Source organism: Belonocnema kinseyi, chromosome 2, assembly GCF_010883055.1.
Source record: "Belonocnema kinseyi isolate 2016_QV_RU_SX_M_011 chromosome 2, B_treatae_v1, whole genome shotgun sequence".
Classification (NCBI taxonomy): Eukaryota; Metazoa; Arthropoda; class Insecta; order Hymenoptera; family Cynipidae; genus Belonocnema; species Belonocnema kinseyi.
This window is the reverse complement of record NC_046658.1, coordinates 59,341,389-59,354,390: the sequence shown is the minus strand read 5'-3', so window position 1 is coordinate 59,354,390 and position 13,002 is coordinate 59,341,389.

Genomic DNA, 13,002 nt, shown 5'->3' with positions numbered 1-13,002 from the left:
CTGGACAATTGTCCGCGACTGCCTATTTATTTTTGTAACCATATTCAGCAGAAACCCTTGGTACAGGGACCCTCTATCCGCAACTCGAGGACGCGTTCGGTAGCTTTGTCATAGGCCCTTCGGTTTGATTCTAGAGGAATCAAAATCGAACCGAATATATATATATATTAGGGTGGTCCAAAAAACGCCTTTCGAGCTATAAAGCAGCCTCCCCCCCCCAGTTTCCGTTTCTGCAGAAAGAACATCCATAATGTCTTTTTTTTTTTAATTGAAATATTAACGCGTGCCGCCGGGCACTTAAAAATCCTATTTAATGAACATGGTGAAATATTGAAATTTCGAAAAATGGAACTCATGTTCCAGGACTTCATGTGAACGTGTCAGGCTTTCTAAGGATTGGATATGAGTATCTACGAAATAAAATCATATCAATAACTTTTATTTCCAAACCACCGTCACCTCCCCGCAGCGCCCCAAACATGACTAAAAAATAAAGACATACATTTTTACGTATTATTGTTACTCTTTAGCAATTTTCGTTGTCTTTTTTAAACAAATAATTGCTAATGGACAATTCGAATATTGAACATGACTTCTTAAACAATTTTAAGTTGTTTAAACAAATGTAAATTATTAAAACATTTATTTATGCCTACAAATGTTAAAAAATCGTATTTTGTGTTTGAAATGCAGTATTTCTTCATTGTTTTAAGTAATACATTTTTCTAAAAAAATGATGTACTAAAGAAAACAATTATGTTATGTCTATTTTCAACATTTCTAAAAATTGAGTCAGACATCAACTTTCTTTTCAAATTAATATCCTATGCTACGTTTTGTTGCATAATGACACAATTTTGATACTTAGCTTTTAAATTTTTATAGATCTCTATTTGTTTAAACAATCTTTATTTGCTCACGTAGTTTCTTCCGATAACTAAAAAAATTAAATAAAATAGAACACATACAATTATTTTTTTCGCTGTATAGTGTATGAAAAGAATAAACCAACAACTTTTTAATTGTTTAAACATATATAATTTGTATAAACAATTACTTTTCCAAAAAGTTTTAAAATAGTATTTTTTTAATTAAACCTAATATTTAATGATTTTGAGGAGTAGCAAAGTAATTTCACATACTTCTGTAAAATCACACAGTGAAGTGTGTGATGTTTACAATGATACAATATGTAATTTTTCGAAACTTTGTAATTTACACAAATCTTTTTTTACAGTGTAATTAATCGAAAAAAGGTAGGCATAGGATACTAATTTGAAAAGAAAGTTTATATCAGGCTCCATTTGTAGAAATTTCAAAAACAGACAATAAATAATTGCTTACGGTCATGTGACGAGTGGGTATCCCAAACAGATTCCTCCTTACTAAATCCTGCCGCATTAGGAACAAAAAAATAAATGACTTTTTCGGGCAAATGGTACAACCTTCAAAAAGAAAAAATCAGACAGAAGATCTTCAACTAAAGAAAAGCTATAAATTGGTTACAAATTGGTTTGTGCTAGGATGCGTGGTTTTCTAAAATAAAAAACAACATTAACAATGTTTAAAATATAATTTTTTGGCACACGACACGAAATATGAAAAATGTTAAAATAAAAAAGTGTATCATCCAAAACAGAGCTAAAAATGTGTCATGATTTCCTGTTGTGGGACCGTCGTCTTTGATTTAGTCGTAACAATTAGAATTATAAATATCAAAATTAGATTTTTTGGTAAACGATACAAGTTATGAACAGACGATTAAGAGAAAAAACATATCCACCCAAAAAGTATCCAAAAATTTGCTATGAATAATTTTGAAACTAAATGGATAAATTTTATTTTAATCGCGAAAAACACGCTCAAAAATCAGAAAATTGAGCAGAAATGTATTGACATAATACATGTTTCAGCGTAACCAATAATAACATTTGATACAAAATAAGAAACATATATTAAAATGATCAGATAAATAAAATTGTTGTTTGCAATATCTGAATAACGGATTCCAGGCCGATTTCAAGAAATACATGTAATGTACATTTGATATAAAACTGTTGAAAATAGCGTATAAAGTTGAACATTGCAGGCCCAATCCAGTGTGAAGTACGACTATTTATTAAACAATTTCTCAGCAATTGCGGTTCATCTTCACTGAGGTTTTTTTCTTCGCTTTGAAAACCGCTGCCGCCAGCTGTAAACGAAACGAACCATTTATGCAAGGAAATATAATAATAACTTTTTTATTGCATATAAATACATTTATATTTATTATTAATTTATTAATTTATTAATTATATTATGATTGTCTTTAATTGTTGTAATATATTTCTCTGATTGTTATGAAGCTCAACAATTTGTATTTTAAAATAGCATAATAGTGTCTCCGAGTATATAACTGCATTAAAAATGCACCACGCAGAATTTGTAATGCCTACGCCAATAACCCACGCTGGGTCTGGGAAACTTGACATTCGTCACGGTAATAAAGATCGAACGTATCTCGACGACAAAACATAAACTTTAACAATAATAAATATTGGGTATTTTAAAGTAAAGCGATTTTGTTGTTTAATTTTTATAATCATATTCATCTTTACTACAACTTTCTACAATAATCAGAAGCTGAGAACGTGACACTGATTATGATTATTTATAGCAGAATAAGTTATTGTTTTAATTGAAAGTGACTGACGCCAATTCATTGCACAATACTTACTTTATTCGTGTACTAATTTTGAGCACAGCTTCTTTTAAATTGCTAAAGATACAGCAGGTGATTGAAAAAATGGGAAACAGAAGGAAAAATGCGAATAACTTGGTAAATATTAACATTCTGCACAAATACTTTTTATTCATCTTGGAGTATACCTGTAATAGAGTACCTTTTGTCTCTTAATAATTTTCGAAAAAATCACTTGTTGTCAATAAAAAGGGCTTTTTATTGTTACGGTATTTCTTTAATCGATGCTTTTTCCGAATATATCAATCTTATCCAAAAATGATATACCAATGAAAATATGCATCTCTGGGAGTGGGCCAACTTTTGTTTCAAACTTTTTCCTGTAAAATCAATTTCAAGAAATTTCACCTGAGTTTCCGGCTACTTCGAAGCCGCCTGGCAACACTTTTGCACCCAGGTAAGTGCCTGGCAATGCGCAGGTGCTATTTCTAATGTTAGCCCCTACATGTACACCAATTTTCAACCTTATCCGAGTCACGTAAGTTAACTGCCAAAAATTCGCACCTTTGATAGGTCGCCACATGTAAACGCATCCACTCACACCTGCCAGGCACCCATTTTTACGTTCCTCATCATCAGACGAACATCTCATGTGAAAATTGGCCTTATCCGTATCACGCTCCCATTTACGTTGTCAGCTCACGGTATATAGGGTTGTGAGCAATGAAACGTTTCATTGTAACATTGGCACAAATCCAAGCGACACAAATCACGCGACATCACCGAACCCACTTTAGTTTCTCTCCCCGATAGCAATGATAATTTCGACACAGATGCGCAGACAGAAAACCTCAAACAAATACACAATTACTCAAATCCTCTAACTCAGACACATCTCAATCAACAAACACTCAATCTCCAATCTCCAAACTTCAACCTATCACAACAAAACTCTAACGTCATAAAAATCCCCTTCACCCATCTCCGTTACAGCAACAAGCATAGAGGTCCTTGCAAAGTCATCGTTCAGCAGGATCATGCCTCTGGACGGGCCAAGGATAACCTTAACCCCATGACCTACGGTAAATTCTTCAGCTTTCATAACAGAGAAGCTGTCTTACACGTGGAAAGTGAGGGATTTGGCAAATTAAACGTAACTTTAAAATCTGTTAAAGAAGCAAATAAACTTTTAGATGACTCCGCAACTCTCAAAAGTAAAGGCTTATTCGCTTCCGTTCCAGCCAACTTTGTTTCCTGCCCAGGAGTGATTAAGAACATTCCTCTCGATTGTTCAGAAGACGAAATTCGCTACAACTGGGAATTTCAGGGCCCGACAAGGGGTAGGACTTGCGTACTGAACGCTCGCCGTCTAAACCGTAAAATCACAGACAAAGAAACCAACTAAAGGTCATGTACCCCATCCACCTCTGTTCTGGTAACTTTTGAAGGCACAACACTTCCGAAAAGAGTAGCTCTCTTCAAGGCTTCCACAATTGTAAATCTCTACATTCCCCAAGTAAAAATGTGTTTAAAATGCCTGAGATATGGGCACATCAGCACCAATTGTACATCCAATTCCAGGTGCAAACAGGGTGGTGGTCCCAACACCCACAGCGATCAAAATCCTTGCTCCAAAACAAACAATGACCCTAAATGCGTTCACTGTGGCGGTAATCACCTACCTAACTCAAAAAATTGTCCAGAGCTTCAATTCCAGAAAGAATTCAGGTCTTATGCAGCAAAGAACGGTGTTTCCTTCACTGAAGCAAAAGACGCGATTCGACCCATGAAGAAAAATGGACCAGTCCACGGGCACTCTTCTCCATTCCTCAACTTCTTAACCCACCCAGAACTCAACGATGCGAATACACCTCCCATTTTACACAACACTTCATCCCCTACCCAAACTCGCTCTTTTTCTGAAAAGACATCTCGTCCGAAATCTCATTCCGGAACCAAGACAGGCAGCCTACTATTACAGAATCCAACCCAATCAAAACGAGCATCATCACCATCAACTCTAAACTTCTCCTCCTATCACAACAACGGTAGGACACAGATCTCATTTCCCAATGGGTTCGCCTTACATCCGCCAACTCCCCACACGTCAGTAGACAAGAAAATCGACTCCGAAAATAGAACAATCTAAGTTATTGCAAGTATTATAGAAGCCCTAATCGGCCTTAATTCACTCCTCAGATCTGACTGCTCCTCCAATGAAGAGGAAAAACAAAACTTGCTCAACCGTATTCTGACTAACGTTAATTCCCTTTCGACTTCCTTACTTTCGACTCAAAATGGCGCAAATAAATAAATTAAGAATCGTGCAGTGGAACTGTCGCGGAGTTTTAAATAAGAAGGGTGAACTTCAAAATATTTCCGATGACTCCGACATAATTTTATTATCTGAAACATTCCTTAAACCTGAAAAAACTTTTTTATGACTTTAACAGTTACTACCTCTCATGGGGGTGCTCGCACAGGTGCCTCAACGGTGTTGAGCTCTGCTCCTCAATAGACTAATCAGACTTCATGTCCAGGCCAATCTCCTTCGGTATTAGAACTCTCATTCGTTAGTCCTAACTTATTCACTATCTGTTCCTGGGATGTTTAAGATGACTCTATGGGGAGTGACCACTACCCGGTGGTCACAAGCCGTGGTCTCACCATTCTCATTTCACCATTTTTCTCACACAAATATAAACTCGAAAGAATAGATTGGCTTAACTTTTCAAGAATTCACACATTCAAGACACACATTCTTAGGAAACAGTTTATTATAAAATGCGAAGAGCGCTGGGTACATACCGGACAGAAGAAAAAAAACTAAGACTAAAAAAGCAACGCGCCGCGTTAAGCTAAGAGCACACTCCCACTCCTCGATTTTTAGAGACCTCTGTCGGCATACAATCCTGACATGCGCAGTCGACAACAAGCCAAGTACTTAAACAAACGTGTGCAACAAAGATAATGAAGCAACCTTTCTCGATCCATCTTTGGACCCCTCTCTAGTTATAATCGGTTCACTGAAGGTGTAGACAGAGCAATCACTTCTGCCTGCCCCCTTCCGTCCCTATTAGACATAATAATAAAAACTCTAATCACCCAAGCAGTAAACGTTTTGTCCCAGCCCCTTGGTGGGACGAGACATTTGACAGTGCTGTCGCTGAAAGAAAGCGAACCACCAGGGCGTACAGACATATCGAAATTTATCTAAATTACTTAGTGATGAAAAGAACAGAGGCGAAAGCCTGACTCACTTTTAAGGCAGCACGAAAGAATTCCTTTAGAAAATTCAGCGACTCCTTAGATAGAATGACACCTATTTTCAGAGTCTGGAGAGTTGTTAAATCCTTTAAAAATAGATTCACTCAACCGGCTGTGGCATCTTGTTCGGCAAACAGACAAGTTATAGCCAAATTCCATCAATTAATCGATGAAACGACTCCTCCAACAGTTTTTTATGACAAATTCCCTTCGGATTTTAGGTCCAACGAATTTCTCGAGGCTCTTTTCTTTAAAGCGGAGTTAGAAATAGCTATTTCCTCGCTCAAAACTAAATCCTCTCCAGGCTTAGATAAAGTATATTACAATATAATTCGGAATTTTCCAGAAACAGCAAGATTGACCCTTCTCGAAATCTATAATAGTATACTTAGCTCCGGCCTATCACCTTCGCCGTGGAACAATTTTCTAGTCATATTCATTCCAAAATCAACTCCCGGCTAATTTCGACCTATTTCACTCGCATCTTGCCTTTTTAAACTTATGGAAAAACTTATTTACATGAGACTTATCTGGTATCTTGAACACAACGTTATTTTATCACCTTAACAATTCGGTTTCATGAAGGGAAAATCTTGCGCTGACAATTTGGCTATTTTGGCGACAGAAGTCTGGAAGGGCTTTGTCAAAAAAGAAGTCACAGCCGGCCTTTTTATAGATTTGAAAGGAGCCTTCCTGAGCGTCATCCCCCACATACTGTTGGAAGACCTTCGGGAGCTAGATATCCCTAAAAACATAGCTAAATTCGTATACAATTCCACTGCTTATAAAAATATTTATTTTCAGATCAATGGCAAATTGGTCGGTCCTAGAACTAGTACTGTGGGACTCTCACAAGGTAGTATTCGCAGCCCAATATTATTCCCAATTTACACAAGAAAAATGCATTCTTTGATTCCTGCTGATTGCATTATTATTGAATTCGCGGACGATATAGCAATACTCTGCACATCCAAGGACCCAGAACAATGTGTCGTTTCTCTCCAAAGATGTGTAGATATTCTTTCTGATTTTCTTGACCAAAGAGGTCTTGGAACCTGCCCGGAAAAGCCCAAACTATTAATTTAAAAAAAATTGAAATTAGATTTCACTAATGATTCGTTTTCTCTTATGTTAAATAATATTCAAATTTATCCCTCAGAAACAATGAGATTCCTCGGAATTGTATAGGACTTTGAATTTTCATTTGATGCCCACTTTGCTTATTTGACCGAAAATTGCCGAAAGATATTAAATATTTTTAAGGTACTCAGTGGTGTCTGGTGGGCAGCAGATCCATATGTTCTTTTGCGAATTTATGATTCACTCATCAGAAGCTGTATAGACTACCGTTCTCATATTTTTACTTTTAAACGCGAAAAGCTCTTCGATAAATTAGAAAAGATCCGGAATCAGGCTATAAGACTAGCTATCGGCTACAGAAAAAGCACAGCGGTTAACATTATGTTAGCAGAAACTTGTGAACCTCCCTTAAAAAACGCTTTTATTATTTAGCAAAGAAACATATTTTAAGATCATTTTCCTTCCTTAACCACCCCCTACCAGACAGCCTAGAGGATCTTTGGAACTCGGCAGATAGAACTAATAGTTATCGCATCAGAGACACTTTTGTATTTTTTAGTGCTTTTGCAAAGTCGCCAATTTTAAACATGAAATTCGCAGGTCATATACATATCCCTTTTTTTGAATTTCTTTACACATATCACATATTCGTTCCTCAGGTCGAGCTTGGTTTGGGTTACTTGCTCCAAGGCTCTTTTACAAGATCATGCGGATCTCAATTATCATAACTTTACTCAATTTTACACGGATAGGTCCAAGTCGGATGTCGACGAAACCGCAGGATTTGCATTCGTCCAACCTTCGGCTGGAATTAACCGTTCATGGAAAATTTCTAAATTTGCTTCCATTTCTTCCATTGAAGCGTATGCCAGACTTTAGATTAAATTATAGAAAACAATATTATTAACTCAGTTATATTTTCAGATTCACTAAATGCTATTAAAAGTATTGCCTCCCTATGCCCCAATTCTATCAACTCCTGTATCATTTTTGTTATTAGGAACCGACTGTCGACCCTGGCCAGGCTTGATCGCAAGGTAGTGCTGGTTTGGATCCCTGGGCACAGGGGAATTCGAGGAAATAAGCAAGCGGACCAAGCCGCCAAATCGGCTGCTTGTGACGGCGCTCTTCTTCGAGTTTCTCTTTCCAGCTCTGATTTTTTTAGCTCAGCTCGAAAATCTCTTTTAGACAGCTGTAGAGATTACTACACTAAAGTAGGGGAAAACAAGGGTGTCCATTATGCTCAACGTTTTTACCGAGATAGGCAGAATCTCTGGTTTGCTTCTTTCGTTGCACCAAGAGAGTGGATAGTCTCTCTCTGTCGCACGAGAAGCAACCACTATTCCCTTAATGTTAGTCTGGCCCGCAAGAAGATTATAGACTCAGGTCAGTGTTCTTGCGATCCAGACATTGATGAAGACTTGGACCATGTTCTCTGGGCTTGCCCTCGCTTCGATAACATTCGAGGCACCCTTATTGGAGCCCTATCTAGGACTCTAAGGTGTCCTCCACCCTTTTGCAGCTATCAAATTTTGGTACATCCCTCCCTCCGAGTCGTCTCACATATTTTCAAATTTTTGAAAGATGCGAACCTAAAAATTTTATTTTTTATTTTTGTATTTTCATTTAATTTTACTTATTTATTTTCATTTGAGCCTTTGTCTAATCAATCAAGTTCGGTATTCGCGGCCATGCCTAAAATTTCCACACTTGAAATTGCCGCCCGAGTGCATGCGCTTTTAGCGCATGTGCGACAGCCCATGGCTAGTTTTCTCTCCCTGTTGGGCAGCTTTCCGATTGCTTCAGATTTCCCATTGGGTTATCGAACCCAACACTAGTTCGTGATCATATATATACAAAAATCCATTCACTTGCATTTGAATGGGTTTTGAGGTTTTTTGATTGCGTATCTGTCTCTGGAATTACAGATAGCCGCCCATAGGTTAGAGTGAGTTTTTAATGAGAAATCAACTTTTTTAATCCGCCACGTAATTTTTTCTGAGACCCATGCAGTAGCGATTCTGAATCAGCATAAACCGATAGAGTAACGATGGTACCGATAAAAATTATTAATTTAAATAAAACAAATTTAATTCAAATATTTCAAATTATTTGTTAAAAAATAGTTCAATGGGCATCTTTTAGGAAAATACTGGCATACATGTAGTCTATACTTTTATTTAAAGACTATTTATTTTCAGGCATTTACTTTTTTATTTCGTTGAACATTATTTTCACACCTTTGCATCAGACCACTTAAAAATTTTTAAAATTTATTTATATATTTTACACATCAAAAGCTGATTTTTTTCTTTTAATTGACGTTTATAAAAATTCGTTATCACTGAAACTGAAAAATGAATGTTACAATCTGTAGGTCATATAACACGTGGACTCCCTGCAGCCATTATCCTGTGCACTGAAAAAGTTGAATGTCACTGGAGCTTAATTCAGTGTAAATTTTATAATTCCTGTACAGGTTAATCTACTGAAACCATTGTAAAAAGAGAATAACAACTAAGTAATCATTAAATTTATAAATAAATTGTTGCATCCATTAAAATATATTACAATATTATTTAATTTTTATTCCTTTAACTTTTGATTAATCAGCATTGTCCTATTCAAATTTATCACTTCATACTTCTCATTCGAAACAATTAATTCTTTAAAATTTTAATCCGCATATACCATTCAGTTGAACTCAACCTGAGGTAACTTACAATTGGCAGATTCACGCTTATTGAAAACTGCTATGAGCGCATCGTGTTTTTACCATTGGGTGTGCTATTTTAAAAACTCCACTTCATATTGAATCTTAACTCATTCATATGCACATTAATGAATCGTAGAATGCTCATAGGAATTATTTCAAGTTTGTCAGTCTCATTCAACTCTATTCATTCAGCATTTTGACGAGTGTGGAAGGGCAGATTTAAAGCACCGCGCACAGGTGACCGATTAACAATGTGGCCAACCGATTACAGTTTCATTCTTTTAATCTGGAAATGACAGATGCGCAATCCAAACCAAAACGCTTTCTATCGGTTCTTTTTTTTTGGATAATCATGCAACTGTATTTGCTATAAAACTCAATTTTGTTCATAAATTTCTAGTATTTAATTAAGGTGAGAATTATAAAAACGTATTGCATTAGTTAATTAATTATTTAATCAACGATTACTTAAGAAAATGTGAATTGATTTTCACTTCTTATAATATGCGGTTTGAATTTTCCCGCCACCGTCTATGAAACATTGCAATGTTTCATGAGACCTTGAAAGTTTCACGAAACTTTTCATTGAACCAAAGTTTCATGAACTGAAAACAGACGCACAGCCAAATTTATCGCGCAGAAATTAAAAGCTGTGAAACATAGTTGGTTTTAACTACATTTAGAATATTAACCCTGTTGTAGTCATAAAATAATTCTCCAAGTTGGGGCCAAACTTGTAATTGGACAAATATTTGGCAATTTCCACACAGCAAGCTATGCTAGTTTTTAACGGAACTGGTCTTCTTTGTAACACCTTGAAACAAGCCCACTCTTGGTTTCCAATCAAGAATTTTTTTGTATCTTAAAAAGTGCACCATTTAAAATTAGAATCGCACAAATTAAAAAAAATATGAAGATATTTTTGAAAAAGCAATCAAAATATAAATTCATTGCTATTTGATGGTTATTTCACTATAATTTCGTTAAAAATTAAGGTTTTAATATTCAATCTATTTTGAATAGAGTCAGTTGGTATTGTCTGAAGCACTAATCAACATCAAATGTCAATGAGTCACGACATTCGACTCCAAGAAGCTGAAACAATAAATTCGATGTCTCTATGTTGTCTTATCAGTTGATAGCTGATAGGACTAGAATCGATCTAAGGAAAATGGGGAAATGCTCTAAGACTATGGAATCCTATTGCATGACTTCAATAATATCATTAAAAACAGACATTGACACGTTGGTTTATTCTCGGGGCATTGCATGTAGAATGTAGATGTGTTGAAAAGCTCGAAGATCAGTTTACCTCAATTTAGGTTCTGGAAAGAAATCTGGTCAAATCTTGTCAACTTGATGATTTGTGGTTTTTTTATAAAATACCTTTTTAACGACTGTTGTCAAATTTTCTAATTTAACACAATTTTTGGTTTATTTCAACAATTCTCATCAACTAATTTGAATGTTTACTATTCTTTCATGAATACATTCAACTGTTTTCAGGAAATTTACTAAAAATGTGTTGTCTTATTTTTTGAAGAAATCAACTAAAAATATCTTTCCTATGATTTCATGTTGTCAATGTTAATTTTTTGTGCACAACTCGATTTTTCAGGTTTACAAGATTAAGATATCCGTACAATTAACATAATTTCCTCCCCCACATGATGTGCTGGAAAGGAGTCGGAATGTGACCTTACATTTATTCTGTGATCAGTTACTGTAAAGACGTTAATGAAATCTTAATGGAATTAAAAAGAATTTAATTTTAGAAAGAAAAATCGAAAAGTAATATTTAAATACTTTTGTTACACTTTAAAAAAAATTGAATTTTTTTCACTTCTTGGAAAAAAGTACGACGAACGGACAAACGAACACCCGAGCGAAAAAAACCTTTCTGTCCGGAGCCACGAAATCCTAAAATATGACATCAAGGAGCCAAGGACAAGAAATTTTTTGTGGATTGCGAAAAAAACAGCCTATTACAAAATGACACTATTAATGGAAAAATGTCCATATATGTATTTGATTATTATAATTTTTTTAATAATTAAGTTATTGCCTCTTTGAAAAATATGACAACATTGAAAAGACACTTTTAGTTTATTCTACGAAAAATTTAAGCCTATTTATTCAGATATTCTCAAATTGATTATTTATCCACAAAAATTATTTAAATAATTATAAGCCGCAGAATCTCTCGGGGACAAAATATGTTGTTTCTTCAGAGATGATTATGCTATACGTATTTTTGATTTTTGTGATAAAATTGTTTAACGAAGTTATGCGCATTTGGATTTTTGCTTTGCTTGTTACAAAAAACTAAATTTTTTCCTGAAACTTATAACTTTTGCCCTAATTAAGCTGTTTAAGATTTCTTTCCGTATTCTGATGGAGTTCATCACCTTCTTTTGAGGTCCGCGGGAAAATTGATAAAGGTTTTCAAATTACCAGAATGGCGTTGGGTTTTCTGAAAACATTAATTGTACATTTTCTCAAAAAACTCACACTTATATTTTTGCCAATTTTTTTGTTAAATTTATACTATCCTAGGGAAAATATCTTGTGAGTTTTATACGGGCTAAATTACGTTTGTGGCCAGGATATGTTGATAAAATTCTGGGAAAACAGCGGATCGCTCACAAAAAGGAAGACATTTCTGGGTCAAGGTTTTAGAAAATTAAATAAAAACAGGATTGGATGAGGCACCCTGATAGACAATGTGAGAAGATCGATATTTTGTAACCTTTAATTTTCAACAATTATCTGCTTTTTGTTATAAAATGTGCCAAATTAGAAAATTTAAATATATCTTTGGACAATTAAAACTGATAAAATTTAAAAGCTCAAGTTCAAGTTCAATCAAGTCCAAACCTATACAAACTTTAAAAACTGTTAATTTTGATACCTAAAATAACTTAAAAATAGATAAAATTCGAAAATGTCACTTCTCTATAGTATTATTAAACTGTCTTTCAATTTGTCAACGATATTTAAGTTCGTAATGTTATTACTCAGATAATAATACTGCCGTAAAAACTAAAACGATACACCAGTGACATTTATGCTTCGGGTTATTCTCTTAAACTTGGCAATGAAAAAGTCGACCGAAGCGGCAATGTCACTTATGTATCTTTTTGGTTTGTACGGCAGAATAAGGCGACAAAATTATAAATTCATTCGAAGTTCATATTTATTATACAGAAAATCAGGTACATAGGATAAGAAAATACTGCTGAGGTACAAGAACTAG